This window comes from Oncorhynchus clarkii, chromosome 9, assembly GCF_045791955.1.
Source record: "Oncorhynchus clarkii lewisi isolate Uvic-CL-2024 chromosome 9, UVic_Ocla_1.0, whole genome shotgun sequence".
Lineage (NCBI taxonomy): Eukaryota > Metazoa > Chordata > Actinopteri > Salmoniformes > Salmonidae > Oncorhynchus > Oncorhynchus clarkii.
In genome coordinates this window covers 50,737,464-50,751,103 of record NC_092155.1, presented here as the reverse complement: position 1 = coordinate 50,751,103, position 13,640 = coordinate 50,737,464, and the positions used below count along the sequence as shown (strand labels likewise).

The window sequence follows — 13,640 nt, the reverse complement described above, 5'->3', positions numbered from 1 at the left end:
CAGAGCATAGCTGATTACACCATTGACATTTGGACGCTCGCCGCTGAGAACACAGAGGCACTTCACTCAGCCTTTCTGAACATACTCAGCGAGGTTCTCAAGGATGAACTGGCTTCCCAGGACAACCCTGACACTCTGGATAAGCTTATCGTTCTGGCCATCCAGATTGACAACTGGCTTCGGGAACGTCGTCGTGAGAGGACGGAGGGGTTCCGAGTTGTTTCCAGCTGAGGGAGTCGATTCTTCATTTGTTGCACTGCCTTATGCTGCCTCTGCTTGTCCTGTACCCTGTCAAAGTTCTCAATTTGGCTCTGGTTCTCCTTCATATCCTTCAGAAGAGCCGATGCAATTGCGACGCACTAAACTTTCCGCTCTGGACAGAAGGCGCAGGATTAACGAGCAACGTTGTCTTTACTGTGGACGGTCTGGACATTTCTGTGCCTCCTGTCCCAAGCTGACAGGAAATGGGGTGACTCGTGAGTAGACGGGAGAATACTGGCGAGTCAGATATAGTCTCCAACTGCCGACACGGTACGCACCTTGCTTTCAGCCAACTTGCGGTGGGGCAATGAGCAGTTGGACATTCCTGCTTTCATAGGCTACCGGCTGTTTTCTGGATCGCACATTAGCTCGCCAACAGGGGCTGTCTCTCACTAAGCTGGATGGTCAACCATCCAAAAGGTCTGGGAAGGTGAAGCAATTCACCATGCCTATTCAGCTATGAGTTCTGGATTATCATGTGGAGTTTATCCAGTTACATTTGGTGGACTCTCCTGAGCTTCCCCTGGTTCTTGGACATCCGTGGCTTTCAAACCATAATCCTCAAGTTGACTGGTCCTCGGGAAGAGTTCTGGGATGGAATCCTTCATGCCAGTTCACATGCCTGCAACTCTCTCCACATCTTTACCCCGGCTGGGGATGACAAGCCTGATCTTTCCCGCGTACCTCGGGATTACTGGGATCTGGGTCAGGTCTTCAGCAAACGGAGGGCCAGTGAACTGGTCCTATAATTGTGCCATCAACCTCCTCTAAGGTCCAGAGACCGCAGCCATGAACAGTTATAATGAGGAGGGGCTGGCGGCTGGTTTTATTCGGCCGTCCACTTCACCTGCAGGAGCGGGTATTTTTCTTTGTTGGAAAGAGCGGTGGGGGATTACGTCCCTGTATCGATTACCGGGGTTTAAATAACATTACCATCAAGAACCGTTACCCTCTTCCTCTTGTCGTCAGCCTTTGAGAGACTCCTGGGAGCTACGGATTTCTCAAAATTTGATTTATGGAACACGTACAATCCGGTGCGCATCAGACAGGGAGCCAAGTGGAAGACAGCATTCAACACCCCAAATGGACATTATGAGTACCGTGTCATGCCTCTTGGACTTACAAATGCTCCAGCCTTTTTCCAGGCCGTGCTGTGCGACTTCCTTCACCAGTTTGTGTTTGTATACCTGGATGACATCCTCATCTTCACCAGGTCTATGTTTGAACACATCCAACATGTTCGCCATGTTCTTCAAAGACTCCTCTCTCACCACTTCTTTGTGAAGGCTGAAAAGTTTGAGTTTCACGTTCCTCAGATCACCTTCTTGGGGTACATTGTGTCTCAGGGCTGTGTACGGATGGACTCCCAAAAGGTAGAAGCGGTGGTCAACTGGCCGCGGGCCCAGCACAGTCAAGCAAGTCCAGCGTTTTTGGGGTTTTGCTAATTTCTACTGGAGATTTGTGAGATACTTTAGTTCGGTGGCTGTGCCATTGACAGAGCTCACAAAGAGTTTGGCTGGGCATGTAAGCTAGAAGGTGTTCTAGGACCTGAAACATTGGTTTTTGTCTGCACCCATTCTAGTTCATGCGGATTCTTCTCTTCCCTTCGTGGTTGAGGTGGATGCCTCTGACATTGGCGTGGGTGCGGTTCTGTCTCAGCGCTCGGCTACAGACCAAAAGCTTCATCCCTAGAGGAACTATGATTTCGGCAATTGGAGATTCTTGCAGTCAAACTGGCTTTGGAGGAGTGGCGGCACTGTTTGGAGGGTTCAGAACATCCCTTTACGGTTTGGACTGAATACAAGAACTTGACCTACATCCAGGAGGCTAAACGCCTCTGTACCGACAGGTTCGTTGGGCTCTTACCATCTGGGGTTTAAGAACGTGAAGCCAGATGCCCTTTCTCATCAGTTCCCCAGCTCCAGTGAGGATCGGCTGCTTGGATCCATCATCCCCAGGTTGCTCATCCTTGCACCATTGTCCTGGAGTATAGAGACTGTAGTGAAGGAGATGCAAAGTAGGGAGGCAGTTCCTGACGGCTGTCCATCTAACAGACGCTTTGTTCTTCTTTTGAGGCACAGTCCATCCGGGAGGGCAGCGAACGCTAGAGTTTCTGAGGAGGTGGTTTTGGTGGCCCTCGGTGGAGGTGGACACTCAGACCTTTCCGCCTTCACTGACTTCCTTTGGACATTGTTTCTGACCGAGGCCCCCAGTTTGCCTCCAGATTCTGGAGGGTGTTCTGTACTCCTCAGTCCAATGGTCAAACGGAGTGGGTGAATCTGGATCTGGAGACTGCCTTACGGTGCTGTGTGTTCGCTAACCCTGCCACTTGGAGTCAGCATCTTCCCTGGGTGGAGTACGCACACGACACTCTCCAGTGTTCCTCCAATGGCCTGTCACCATTTCAGGTTTTGTACGGATACCAGCCTCCTCTGTTTCCAGATCAGAAGATTGTAGTGGCGTTTCCATCCACTCAACGTCTCGTCTCTCATTGCCACCAGACCTGAAAGAGGGATCGGTCAGCACTCCTGAGGTCCTCAGCTCGGGTTCAATGACAGGCCATCCATCATCGCCATTCGAATCCTCTCCTGCATCCAGGCCAGATGGTCTGGTTGTCTACTAGGGATCTGCCTCTGCACGTGGAATCAAGGAAGTTGGCACCCCGGTACGTTGGGCCATTCAAGGTTCTGCAACACAATAATCCAGTGGCCTATCGTCTTCGTCTTTTCCGGTCCATGAGGGTTCATCCCACCTTCCACATCTTCAGACTCAAGCCTGTGGTGTTCAGTCCTCTGGTTCCGGCCACCAAGCCTCCACCAGCCAGCCTATACTGTGCGATACATCCTCTCCAGTCGCCAGTTCCAGCATGGGACTCAGTATCTCAGTATCTCGGGAAGGTTACGGTCCTCAGGAGCGATCCTGGGTTCCGGCTCGGGACATTCTGGACCCCGGGCTCAGTTCGGGATTTCAGTCGCAGTTCAGCTACCCCTGGTGGAACGTCAGGAGCCGTGACAGAAACTGTCACAGTTTCTGTGTTATTTGATTGTTGTTTCCTCAGTTTACTGCTGGAGGGCACCCTTAGCCTGTTTTCTAGTTTCCAGATAACCCTGGATATTACTTATTGGATTCACCTGTGTTTAATTACCTTCTCTGTTCACCTAGTTGCCTTGTTATTTAGGTTCCTCAGATGGCCTGAATCTTTGATTAGGTCTCATGTCTAAATAGTATGCTCTTGTGCGGTTGCCTTGTTTCTGTTAAGACTAAATAAAAGTTCTGGATTTAGCCTTACCTCTGGTTGCTGGGTTTCTTTGCACCTGGGTTCGAGTTCATACTAGCATAATTGTTACAAGCACTACAAGAAGAGAGAGGGAGAGAGGGCAAACTCCACTAGTTTTAATGACTTGGGAGCTTCTGGATTTTGGATACACTTCTCCTTTAAATATCACCTGAGAGAGAGAAAGAGAGAGACTAACAAGGTGAAAAGATGCAACAATTCCTGCCCAACAGGGATTAGGGTGACCACATGTGGGACAACAGGACGATTTTGCGGGACATTTGGGGGACAGTGGAGCCTACATGACATTTTTGGGGGGCTTTCAAAAAACCATCCTATAATGTCATAATAAAATATCTGTTTTAGGGGGGTAACTAATTACGCTATTACATTTGGTTCTGTTATGTAGAAAACTACGTAATCATTATGTGATATTCCAAGATGTCACGTTCTGACCTTTATTTCCGTTGTTTTGTATTTATTTAGTATGGTCAGGGCGTGAGTTGGGTGGGCAGTCTATGTTTGTTTTTCTATGTTTTGGGGCATTTCTATGTTTTCGGCCTAGTATGGTTCTCAATCAGAGGCAGGTGTCATTAGTTGTCTCTGATTGAGAATCATACTTAGGTAGCCTGGGTTGCACTGTTTGTTTGTTTGTGATTGTCTATGTTGATGGCTTGTTTCAGCACAGTCCATATGATTAGCTTCACGGTTGTTATTTTGTTTACTGGTTTTGTATAGTTTTCAGTGTTCACTACTTTCTTTATTAAAGATTGACCATGGACACTTACCACGCCGCATATTGGTCCTCTGATCCTTTTCGCCTCTCCTCTTCAGAAGAAGAGGAGGACGACCGTGACACAAGACTTTACTAAATCAGCCCCATTCTGTGGAAAGTGACAGAGCCATCCTTCAGTGCACACAGCACTGAATGAGCTAATTGATGCAAACCTAGACTACACTGTATGATTTTTATGCCGTGGAAAATAAGTGTACAGTTGAATTTGGAAGTTTACATACACCTTAGCCAAATACATTTAAACTCGGTTTTTCACAATTCCTGACATTTAATCCTAGTAAAAATTCCCTGTCTTAGGTCAGTTAGGATCACCACTTCATTTTAAGAATGTGAAATGTGGGAATAATAGTAGAGAGAATGATTTATTTCAGCTTTTTTTCTTTCATTACATTCCCAGTGGGTCGGAAGTTTACATAAACTCAATTAGTATTTGGTAGCATTGCCTTTAAATTGTTTAACTTGGGTCAAACGTTTCAGGTAGCCTTCCACAAGCTTCTCACAATAAGTTGTGTGCATTTTGGCCCATTCCTCCACCTGACAGAGCTGGTGTAACTAAGTCAGGTTTGTAGGCCTCCTTGCTCGCACACGCTTTTTCAGTTCTGCCCACAAATTTTCTATAGGATTGAGGTCAGGGCTTTGTGATGGCCAGTCCAATACCTTGACTTTGTCGTCCTTAAGCCATTTTGGCTGATTTCATTTGATTTTCCCATGATGTCAAGCAAAGAGATATTGGGTTTGAAAGTAGGCCTTGAAATACATCCAAAGGTACACCGCCTGGAATTATGTCAATTAGCCTATCAGAAGCTTCTAAAGCCATGGCTTCATTTTCTGGAATTTTCCAAGATGTTTAAAGGCACAGTCAACTTAGTGTACGTAAACTTCTGACCCACTGGAATTGTGATACAGTGCTTAGACATTTCCAGAAAATGATGTCATGGCTTTAGAAGCTTCCGTTAGGCTAATTGACAGAATTTGAGTCAATTAGAGGTGTACCTGTGGATGTATGTCAAGGCCTACCTTCAATTGCAGTGCCTCTTTGCTTGACATCATGGGAAAATCAAAAGAAATCAGCCAAGACCTCAGAAAAAAATTGTAGACCTCCACAAGTCTGGTTCACCCTTCGGAGCAATTTTCAAATGTTTGAAGGTACCACGTTCATCTATACAAACAATAGTACGCAAGTATAAACACCATGGGACCACGCAACCGCCATACCGCTCAGGAAGGAGATGCGTTCTGTCTCCTAGAGATGAACATACATGGTGCGAAAAGTGCAAGTCAATCCCAGAACAACAGCAAATTACCTTGTGAAGATGCTGGAGGAAACAGGTACTAAAGTATCTATATCCACAGTAAAACGAGTTCCATATCGACGAAACCTGAAAAGCCGCTCAGCAAGGAAGAAGCCACTGCTTCAAAACCGCAATAAAAAAGCCAGACTACGGTTTGCAACTGCACATGGGGACAAAGATCGTACTTTTTGGAGAAATGTCCTCTGGTCTGATGAAAAAAATAACTGTTTGGCCATAATGAACATCGTTATGTTTGGAGGAAAAAGGGGGAGGCTTGCAAGCCAAAAAACACCATCCCAACTGTGAAGCACAGGGGGTGGCAGCATCATGTTGTGGGGGTGCTTTGCTGCAGGAGGGACTGGTGCACTTCACAAAATAGATGGCATCATGAGGAAAGAAAATTATGTGGATATATTGAAGCAACATCTCAAGACATCAGTCCGGAAGTTAAAGCTTTCTTGCTAATGGGTCTTCCAAATGGACAATGACCCCAAGCATACTTCCAAAGTTGTGGCAATATGGCTTAAGGACAACAAAGTCTAGGTATTGGAGTGGTCATCACAAAGCCCTGACATCAATCCTATAGAAAATTTGTGGGCAGAACTGAAAAAGTGTGTGCGAGCAAGGAGGCTTACAAACCTGACTCAGTTACACCAGTTCTGTCAGGAGTAATGGGCCAAAATTCACCCAACTTATTGTGGGAAGCATGTGGAAGGCTACCTGAAAGGTTTGACCCAAGTTAAACAATTTAAAGGCAATGCTACCAAATACTAATTGAGTGTATGTAAACCTCTGACCCATTGGGAATGTGATGAAAGAAATAAAAGCTGAAATAAATCATTCTCTCCACTATTATTCTGACACTCTTAAAATAAAGTGGGGATCCTAACTGAACTAAGACAGGGGATTTTTCCTTGGATTTAATGTCAGGAATTGTGAAAAACTGAGTTTAAATGTATTTGGCTAAGGTGTATGTAAACTTCCGACTTCAACTGTATTTTGCCATGGCGCTCAGAGAAAATGTTGCAGTTTTAAAGCGAATTTCCTGTATTTCTATGCATTTTGCCATGGCATATAATGTGATCTTTTGCTAAAAAATTACATCAAAATCAATAATGCTAAATTAATTGTTTTTGGAATTTTCAATTCTCCCTGACTGTCTAGCTTCTACTTTGGTATATACAAAATAATGTGCACACCCCTTCAAATTAGTGGATTTGGCTATTTCATCCCCACCCGTTGCTGACAGGTGTATAAAATCGAGCTCACAGCCATGCAATCTCCATAGAGAAACAGTGGCAATATAATTGCCTTACTGAACAACTCAGTGACTATCAATGTGGCACTGTCATAGGATGCCACCTTGCCACGGTCAACTGTAAGTGCTGTTATTGTGAAGTGGAAACGTCTTGGAACAACAATGGCTCGCAGGCTGACTAGACCGGGCAGGCGTCCATGTGCGCCATCGAGCACATGTTGATTTTGTCCATCCACACCAGACGTGATCTGAACACGCAGGTTGAAATATCAAAACAAACTCTGAACCAACTATATTAATTTGGGGACAGGTCAAAACACATGAAACATTCATGGCCATTTAGCTAGCTAGCTTGCTGTTTGTCCTGGGATATAAACATTGGGTTATTTGACCTGAAATGCTCAAGGTCCTTTTTCTTTGGATCTTCTGGATCTTTTGAGTCACACAAAATTGTGTGTTCTTTACTCCGACAATTAATCCACAGATAAAAGGGGAAACCTAGTAAATGTGTGTAATCTCTCCTCCATCAATCTTCTTCTTCTTCTTCTTCTGTGGACTTTATATGGTGGTTGGTAAACAACTTTAAGGTGCATTACCACCACCAACGGGACTTTAAATGACCCACATGGGTATATGCTCCTAAAATCCAATGAGGAGATGGGAGAGGCAGGACTTGCAGCGTCAAAAATACGACAAAGTTCTATTTTAGCGCCTGGCTACACACACGCTCATGGACGTGTTCGAGCAGTTTGGATAAAATGATTGAATAACATGAATGTGTACATTTATTTTGCAATTCTTGCACACGTAACGCGAGCGGTGTGGTCAGCATGTCAGCGGCAAAGTGGTAGGCCACACAAGCTCACAGAACGGGACTCACTACCGAGTTCCAAACTGCTTCTGGAAGCAACGTCAGTACAAGAACTGTTCGTTGGGAGCTTCATGAAATGGGTTTCCAATGCTGAGCAGCCGCACACAAGCCTAAGATCACCATGTGCAATGCCAAGAGTCAGCTGGAGTTATGTAAAGCTCGCCGCCATTGAACTCTGGAGCAGTGGAAACACGTTCTTTGGAGTGATGAATCATACTTCACCATCTGGCACTTCGAAGGACGAATCTGGGTTTGGCGGATGCCAGGAGAACGCTACCTGCCCGAATGCATAGTGCCAACTGTAAAGTTTGGTGGAGGAGGAATAATGGTCTAGGGCATTTTTTCATGGTTTTAGCTAGGCCCCTTAGTTCCAGGGAAGGAAAATCTAAACGCTACAGCATACAATGACATTCTAGACAAATTCTTCCAACTTTGTGGCAACAGTTTGGGGAAGGCCTTTTCCTGTTTCAGCATGACAACGCCGTCATGCACAAAGCGAGGTCCATACAGAAATGGTTTGTCGAGATCGGTGTGGAAGAACTTGACTGGCCTGCACAGAGCCCTGACCTCAACCCCATCAAACAGCTTTAGGATGACTTGGAAAGCTGACTGTGAGCCAGGCCTAATAGCCCAACATCAGCATCCGACTTCACTAATGCTCTTGTGGCTGAAAGGAAGCAAGGACCTGCAGCAATGTTCCAACATCTAGCAGAAAGCTTTACCAGAAGAGTGGAGGCTGTTATAGCAGCAAAGGGGGGACCAACTCCATATTAATGCCTGTGATTTTGGAATTAGATTTTCAACCAGCAGGTGTCCACATACTTTTTGTCATGTAATGTACACTGCTCAAAAAAATAAAGGGAACACTAAAATAACACATCCTAGATCTGAATGAATGAAATATTCTTATTAAATACTTTTTCCTTGACATAGTTGAATGTGCTGACAACAAAATCACACAAAAATGATCAATGGAAATCAAATTTATCAACCCATGGGGGTCTGGATTTGGAGTCACACTCAAAATTAAAGTGGCAAACCACACTACAGGCTGATCCAACTTTGATGTAATGTCCTTAAAACAAGTCAAAATGAGGCTCAGTAGTGTGTGTGGCCTCCACGTGCCTGTATGACCTCCCTACAACGCCTGGGCATGTTCCTGATGAGGTGGCGGATGGTCTCCTGAGGGATCTCCTCCCAGACCTGGACTAAAGCATCCGCCAACTCCTGGACAGTCTGTGGTGCAACTTGGCGTTGGTGGATGGAGCGAGACATGATGTCCCAGATGTGCTCAATTGGATTCAGGTCTGGGGAACGGGCGGGCCAGTCCTTAGCATTAATGCCTTCCTCTTGCAGGAACTGCTGACACACTCCAGCCACATGAGGTCTAGCATTGTCTTGCATTAGGAGGAACCCAGGGCCAACCGCACCAGCATATGGTCTCACAAGGGGTCTGAGGATCTCATCTCGGTACCTAATGGCAGTCAGGCTACCTCTGGCGAGCACATGGAGGGCTGTGCGGCCCCCCAAAGAAATGCCACCCCACACCATGACTGACCCACCGCCAAACCGGTCATGCTGGAGGATGTTGCAGGCAGCAGAACGTTCTCCACGGCGTCTCCAGACTCTGTCACGTGCTCAGTGTGAACCTGCTTTCATCTGTGAAGAGCACAGGGCGTCAGTGGCGAATTTGCCAATCTTGGTGTTCTCTGGCAAATGCCAAACGTCCTGCACAGTGTTGGGCTGTAAGCACAACCCCCCACCTGTGGACGTCGGGCCCTCATACCACCCTCATGGAGTCTGTTTCTGACCGTTTGAGCAGACACATGCACATTTGTGGCCTGCTGGAGGTCATTTTGCAGGGCTCTGGCAGTGCTCCTCCTGCTCCTCCTTGCACAAAGGCGGAGGTAGCGGTCCTGCTGCTGGGTTGTTGCCCTCCTACGGCCTCCCCCACGTCTCCTGATGTACTGGCCTGTCTCCTGGTAGCGCCTCCATGCTCTGGACACTACGCTGACAGACACAGCAAACCTTCTTGCCACAGCTCGCATTGATGTGCCATCCTGGATGAGCTGCACTACCTGAGCCACTTGTGTGGGTTGTAGACTCCGTCTCATGCTACCACTAGAGTGAAAGCACCACCAGCATTCAAAAGTGACCAAAACATCAGCCAGGAAGCATAGGAGCTGAGAAGTGGTCTGTGGTCACCACCTGCAGAACCACTCCTTTATTGGGGGTGTCTTGCTAATTGCCTATAATTTCCACCTGTTGTCTATTTCTGTAACGGCTTTCTTCTATCTCCTCCTCTGATGAAGAGGTAGAACAAGGATCGGACCAAAATGCAGCGTGTAGAGTGCGATCCATATTTTAATGAACAAACGTAAAACACGAATCAATGCAAACACTACAAAATAAAGAACGTGATGAACGTAACGAAAACCTAAAACAGCCTATCTGGTGAAAAAACACATAGACAGGAACAATCACCCACGACCACACAGTGAAACCCAGGCTACCTAAATATGGTTCCCAATCAGAGACAATGACGAACACCTGCCTCTGACTGAGAACCATATCAGGCTGAACATAGAAATAGACAAACAAGACATGAAACATAGAATACCCACTCAGATCACACCCTGACCAATCAAAACATAGAAAATACAAAGTAAACTATGGTCAGGGCGTGACAGTACCCCCCCCCCAAGGTGCGGACTCCGGCCGCAAAACCTGAACCTATAGGGGAGGGTCTGGGTGGGCATCTGTCCGCGGTGGCGGCTCTGGCGCTGGACGTGGACCCCACTCCATGACAGTTTTAATCCCCCTCCTAAACGTCCCTAAATAGGTTACCCACCACAATGATAACATGGGACAGAGGGACAGCTCGGGACAGAGGTAACTCGGGACAGATAGGTAGCTCAGCACTGAGAGGAAGCTCAGCACTGAGAAGAAGCTCAGCACTGAGAGGAAGCCCAGGCAGGTAGTAGAAACTACCAGAACCTGGCTGGCTGGCGGTTTCAGCAGATCCTGGTCGACTAGCAGATCTGGGAGAATCTGGTCGACTGGCGGATCTGGGAGAATCTGGTCGACTGGCGGATCTGGGAGAATCTGGTCGACTGGCGGATCTGGGAGAATCTGGTCGACTGGCGGATCTGGGAGAATCTGGTCGACTGGCGGATCTGGGAGAATCTGGTCGACTGGCGGATCTGGGAGAATCTGGTCGACTGGCGGATCTGGGAGAATCTGGTCGACTGGCAGATCTGAGAGAGTCTGGACGACTGGCAGATCTGAGAGAGTCTGGACGACTGGCAGATCTGGAAGAGTCTGGACGACTGGCAGATCTGGAAGAGTCTGGTCGACTGGCAGATCTGGAAGAGTCTGGTCGACTGGCAGATCTGGAAGAGTCTGGTCGACTAGCAGATCTGGAAGAGTCTGGACGACTGGCAGATCTGGAAGAGTCTGGACGACTGGCAGATCTGGAAGAGTCTGGACGACTGGCAGATCTGGAAGAGTCTGGACGACTGGCAGATCTGGAAGAGTCTGGACGACTGGCAGATCTGGAAGAGTCTGGACGACTGGCAGATCTGGAAGAGTCTGGACGACTGGCAGATCTGGAAGAGTCTGGACGACTGGCAGATCTGGAAGAGTCTGGACGACTGGCAGATCTGGAAGAGTCTGGACGACTGGCAGATCTGGAAGAGTCTGGTCGACTGGCAGCTCTGTCTGCTCCATGCTGACTGGCTGCTCCATGCTGACTGGCAGCTCTGGCTGCTCCATGCTGACTGGCTGCTCCATGCTGACTGGCAGCTCTGGCTGCTCCATGCTGACTGGCTGCTCTGGCTGCTCCATGCTGACTGGCTGCTCTGGCTGCTCCATGCTGACTGGCTGCTCCATGCTGACTGGCTGCTCCATGCTGACTGGCGGCCCTGGCTGCTCCATGCTGACTGGCGGCCCTGGCTGCTCCATGCTGACTGGCGGCCCTGGCTGCTCCATGCTGACTGGCGGCCCTGGCTGCTCCATGCTGACTGGCGGCCCTGGCTGCTCCATGCTGACTGGCAGCTCTGGCGGCTCCTTGCAGACTGGCAGCTCTGGCGGCTCCTTGCAGACTGGCAGCTTTGGCGGCATCCTGCAGACAGGCAGCTCTGGCGGCTCCTTGCAGACGGGCAGCTCCATGCAGACTGGCAGCTCTATGCAGACTGGCAGCTCCATGCAGACTGGCAGCTCCTTGCAGACTGGCAGCTCCTTGCAGACTGGCAGCTCCTTGCAGACTGGCAGCTCCTTGCAGACTGGCAGCTCCTTGCAGACTGGCAGCTCTAAGCTAACTGGCAGCTCTATGCTAACTGGCAGCTCTATGCTAACTGGCAGTTCTGAACAGGCGGGAGACTCCGGCAGCGCTGTAGAGGCGGAAAGCTCTGACAGCGCTAAACAGGCGGGAGACTCCGACAGCGCTGGAGAGGAGGAGGGCTCCGACAGCGCTGGACAGGCGAGGCGCACTGTAGGCCTGATGCGTGGTACTGGCACTGGTGGTACTGGGCCAAGGACACGCACAGGAAGCCTGGTGCGGGGAGCTGCTACCGGAGGGCTGGGGTGTGGAGGTGGTACTGGAAAAACCGGACCGTGCAGGCGCACTGGAGCTCTTGAGCACCGAGCCTGCCCAACCTTACCTGGTTGAATGCTCACGGTCGCCCTGCCAGTGCGGCGAGGTGGAATAGCCCGCACTGGGCTATGCAGGCGAACCGGAGACACCGAGCGCAAGGCTGGTGCCATGTAAGCCGGCCCAAGGAGACGCACTGGGGACCAGCTGCGTAGAGCCGGCTTCATGGCATTAGGCTCGACGCTCAATCTAGCCCGGCAGACACGCGGAGCTGGAATATACCGCACCGGGCTATGCACCCGCACTGGAGACACCGTGCGCACCACTGCATAACACGGTGCCTGTCCGGTCTCTCTAGCCCCCCGGTAAGCACAGGGAGTCTGCTCAGGTCTCCTACCTGGCATAGCCATACTCCCTGTTAGCCCCCCCCCAATAAATTTTTGGGGCTGCCTCTCAGGCTTCCATCCGCGTCGCCGTGCTGCCTTCTCATACCAGCGCCTCTCTGCTTTCACCGCCTCCATTCTACGGTAACCCTCCTCGCACTGCTCCAGCGAATCCCAGGCGGGCTCCGGCACTCTCCCTGGGTCGGCCGCCCACCTGTCGATCTCCTCCCAAGTAGTATACTCCATACTGTACTCCTCCTTGGGCTGTTCCTGTTGTTTCTTCTCCCGCTGCACCTTAGTGCGGCTACACTCCCCTGGTTTAGCCCAGGGTCCTCTCCCGTCGAGGATTTCCTCCCATGTCCAGAAATCCTTATTGCGCTTCTCCTCGCGCTGCTCCTGCCTGTTGACACGCTGCTTGGTCCGTTGGTGGTGGGTGATTCTGTAACGGCTTTCTTCTATCTCCTCCTCTGATGAAGAGGTAGAACAAGGATCGGACCAAAATGCAGCGTGTAGAGTGCGATCCATATTTTAATGAACAAACGTAAAACACGAATCAATGCAAACACTACAAAATAAAGAACGTGATGAACGTAACGAAAACCTAAAACAGCCTATCTGGTGAAAAAACACATAGACAGGAACAATCACCCACGACCACACAGTGAAACCCAGGCTACCTAAATATGGTTCCCAATCAGAGACAATGACGAACACCTGCCTCTGACTGAGAACCATATCAGGCTGAACATAGAAATAGACAAACAAGACATGAAACATAGAATACCCACTCAGATCACACCCTGACCAATCAAAACATAGAAAATACAAAGTAAACTATGGTCAGGGCGTGACAATTTCATTTGCACAACAGCATGTGAAATTTATAAGTCCATTATCTTTTCTACATATTTTAT

At 48.8% G+C, this 13,640-nt stretch overlaps 1 protein-coding gene and 1 pseudogene across 1 annotated transcript in view; both read right to left on the bottom strand.

The window, feature by feature from the left end:
- Positions 1-13,640, bottom strand: part of LOC139417281 (kelch domain-containing protein 8B-like) — a 109,203-nt gene that overhangs the window by 54,101 nt on the left and 41,462 nt on the right. The gene's annotated exons all lie outside the window — the stretch shown is intronic.
- Positions 1,840-13,640, bottom strand: part of LOC139416995 (general transcription factor II-I repeat domain-containing protein 2A-like) — a 40,216-nt pseudogene continuing 28,415 nt past the window's right edge.